The sequence below is a fragment of the Dermacentor silvarum genome, chromosome 7 (genome assembly GCF_013339745.2).
Source record: "Dermacentor silvarum isolate Dsil-2018 chromosome 7, BIME_Dsil_1.4, whole genome shotgun sequence".
Lineage (NCBI taxonomy): Eukaryota > Metazoa > Arthropoda > Arachnida > Ixodida > Ixodidae > Dermacentor > Dermacentor silvarum.
Window position 1 is genome coordinate 55,448,940 of NC_051160.1, and position 4,039 is coordinate 55,452,978.

The 4,039-nt window shown below is 45.5% G+C and overlaps 1 non-coding gene across 1 annotated transcript; it reads right to left on the bottom strand.

Annotated features, from left to right (window-relative positions):
• Positions 1 to 2,196: 2,196 nt before the first annotated feature.
• Positions 2,197 to 2,380, bottom strand: LOC119459859 (U2 spliceosomal RNA). Its single transcript, XR_005193843.1, has one exon. It is a non-coding gene; the product is annotated as a U2 spliceosomal RNA (small nuclear RNA).
• Between the last annotated feature and the right edge of the window lie 1,659 nt (positions 2,381 to 4,039).

Consider the following 4,039-nt stretch of genomic DNA (forward strand, 5'->3'; position numbering starts at 1 on the left):
AAAGCAATAGTAGTAAGACGTGGCACAGGTGTAAGTAAGGTGGTTAGGTTTGATAATGAGCTGTCAGTACCTGCTTGAATTTTGAGCTATCACGCTCAATAACTATTGATTGTGGCAGTTCGTTCCAGTGTTCTATTGTGATGGGCAGGAAAGATTTATGAAATGCGGTGGTAGTTCCATGAAGACGTTGTATACTCAAGCTGTTGAAAAGTGCACGAGAAGTGCGGTGAGGAGGAAGAAGAAGTGTATTACGTAACTGGGGAAAATAGTAGTAGAGTTTGTGAAAAAGACACAGTTGTGCAATTTTGCGGCGAGTTGACAAGGACTATGTAATGTAATGTTATGTAATACTCCGAAAGGGGCCTTTAAGGGTTATTAAATGTTGATGGTGATGATGAACAGCTGCTTCCACGTCGCCAGCACCGGTTATAATAATACGCACTGACTCCACCTCGGCCATAAAGGAGATCCGGAAGGTTTACAATGCCCACCCTGTCGCAGACGAAATACACCGAGTGACTGCACAGATGCCCGGTCAGATTCGGATACAGTGGATCCCACGGTACACTATTTCTGCTCACATGCAAGCTGACACCGCCAACCACAGTGAGCTGCCACTAGCTGTGGAAGCACCTTTCCCAAGTGACCCCCAGGGCGATTTCCTCCACCGCAAGGAGATTCTCCGCCGCACTTAACGAGATTTCATTCCACCGTGTGGTTCAAACCTCCCAGGCGGCCTTACACGCCAGGAGGAGGTGGTGTTGGGGAGACTCCGTGTGGGCGTGGCACTTACCCCATCGGTCACCTATTCCTGGCCACAACACCTCCGTGGATCATTTGCGGATACCTGCCCATATTGCCCAGCTCGAGCATCCGCGGCAACAATCAAACCCCTGTTGTGGACATGCCCTGGCCTAAACCAGGTACGACGGCGCTACCTGCAAACAGTGGGCCTTCATCCTACGCGACCACCGGACTATGAATCATGGCTATATGGAAGCAACCACCGAGCACTATTGCTGTTCATCGCCGAAACCGGCCTACATTTTTATATTTAATGGTTTATGCCGTTGGGCGAACTTTCGAAATAAAAAAAAAAACAGAGGAGGAGGCGGCGTTGCATCTTATAATTAGAAGGGGCGGCTCGGTGGGATTCGTCGGCAGATATTAAAAGTGAGTCGGAGAGATTGAAAGAAGCCAGGCTTCGTCGTCGGAACGAAACCAGGAGGAGGCAGCGAGCCGAGGAGACGGAGGAAGAACGAGCCGCACGCCTCGAAAAGCGTCGTAAGTAGGAAGCGGCCAGGCGAGTGGATTCAGATGTGGATGGCACCCGAAACGTGTTCAAGTCACTGGACGACAACCCCTTATCCTCCCGCCTCACCGACCATCGGGCCGTCTTTGTGGCAATTGAGAAACAACAAGATGAAGACTTTCAAAATAAATGTGTTATACACTAAAAATGTCGTCTTTAATGTGATCATAACTTAACGAGAGGTAACAACCAAACCTAAACACTCAGACGTACGAAGCTAAACGATAAAGACGTAACCGTAGGGAGAACCAAGCTAAGCAATAAGATTAACGGCACCTCTCGCTACGCACACCCAGGCATAGCTGAGTTAAGCCACTACCATTTTTTTTTCTACACGCGGACACGACCATCGTAGACTGAGCCCTTAACAGCTTCGCTGTTATAGTGGCCGTGCTCTTCCGTTTTCCGTACTTCATGATGGCCTAAAATGTGCCTATAGAAGGAACGAATGAATGAGCTAGAGGCTTTCGTTTCACAAGCTGCGTTTGTGCAGTGAAGCCGTGCGGACGCCAAACGTCCCAGCAAATACCCTCAAACTTCGTGCCCATTCCCCTTCTATCAATCTGCCTGCGCCAGACTTGAACGTAACGAATTACACGTAATTGATTACTTCTAATCAATTATATTTTCGTAGTGTTGTAACTGATAACTTTGTTTACTCGGTAACGCTCGCTGTAATTCAATCACTTCTTTTAGTAACCAACTACACGTAGCCAGTTATACTTTATTCACGAAACAAGCTGTAACAGGCGACGCATCTTTGAACACTTAAATTTAGCGGGAATTACAGTATACATCGACGCGGACGCATTCAGATGCCGCAATTCAATTATGTGAGGGGCCAAAAATATGTTTTTGATTATGGTTTTCTCACCCCCGTAGAGGGTGAGTGGGCCGATCCCAGAGGCAAGTTCAATACTGGGCCAACCTGTGGCGAAGGTGAAGCAAGCTTCGAGCACTCCGCCCCATTCCGAAAATAAGTTTAATATCTTCGGTCCAAATAGGACCCGTATCAGATATTAAGCTGATAAGAACAGACACTACATAAGGAGTTTATTGACCTGTTTTCACTTATACACAAATTAACCATGTACACATTGGATTGCACTTACGGTGTTGTACAAATTTCACTTTTGGCGTTTGCATGAAATCTATTTACAATGTTCACATTTTAAAGAATGTACAATACCAGAGACTATTTTCTGTGTTTTTACATATGTTTCCAATTTACATACCTGTCACTAGATTACACTTTTGCTAGGGGCGAAGGAATTACACCATCCCCGCTTTTCTACATCAGTTTTGTTTTATTTCTTATACAAACACTTTATGTACAAACTGTTTTCCACAATTTGTCTTCCCCGTGGGCAATGATAAAGCACTTATTGTGGGTTCACATGGATTCAATCAATTTCCCTACGAGGGGGAGGTTGGCGGAAGAACGGAGAGATCTGGCGAGTTAATAATGAATGATAGGAAATTCCAGCGTATCTTTTATTACTATCCAGATCGTGTATGCCACTTCCTCAAGAAGCGGTCTAATCCATTTATTGGAAGTTCCTTGTTCAGCATTTCACTCATTCAGATTCACGCGCTTTTTAATACCGGATAAACAGCTTTCTGTGGTTTTCTTTTGCCTTCCGCCAACCCTCTCCTCTTCCAAAGATTAAACATAATCATAGTCGTTCGTAACTTATCGAAAAATGATTTCCTCTTTTCTGGTTTTTATAGTTTCGACTTGTAAGTTGGCAGTGGCCCATCTCCAAACCGCTTTGGCCGGGGTGCACTCGTTGAACGCATGTTTTTTGTGTTTCAGGAGTTTGGCAGTTGGTGCATCGCTCCGTTGGTGTAACGCCAAGACGTGCTAGGTGTATCTTTGTTGGGAAAACACCCCACCTCAATTTCCACTCCATTAACTGCATTGTTCTGGCGCGCTTTCTTGTTTTGTCAGGGCCGAGTTCTTTAAGCGCAATTTTTGCACTCACTTCTGGCGGCTTTCTGTGATTGAAGTGTCTATAGATATAGCGCCTCAACGGCTCTATTTGTGCTAATTGCATCTTTATAAAATTGTAGCGGTGCTTCAACTCGTGGACCTTGCCACTTTTCTGCTGTTACGTTTCGGTCCAGTGTACTGAGCCAATATCTTACTAAAGGGCCTTCCCACATAGTCATTTGTGGTCACCAAGTGTGGCTACTGTTGTCGGCTGCTAATAAATGTGCTCTTTGTGTCACGTTTGGTACTTACTCCTAGACCGCCTCGTGTCGTGGATAGTCTTGTAATTGATAGGGCTACGGGTGCCGACATGTTTGTCCCACAGGTATGAACCTATGAGGGAGTTAACTTATTGGCAACTAGACGGGGCATTCTTGTGACTCTTGGCACGTAAAAGGCCGGGGCGCAAAGCTTGGTTCTGACTACATCTGCCTTATTTAGTAGACTTAGTTGGGGGTAACTTGGTTCTTCAAGTATTTGTGTAGCTTTTTCCAAGGGCTCTTCCCAACTTTTCGGAGAAACGGCCCCGGGTTCAAACCATATTCTGAGTACCTTGGCTGCTGATACGAATTTTATGCGTATGTATGATACGAATTCTAGTATATATGCCCTGAAGCTAAAAAATTGTCGCAGTTTCACCCGAAAGGCGAAGCATCAATTGCGATAGCAACTTAGTAGAGAGCTATACGGAGTAAGGATAGTAGTTTTATCCGCTGTACAAACTTGGACATGCA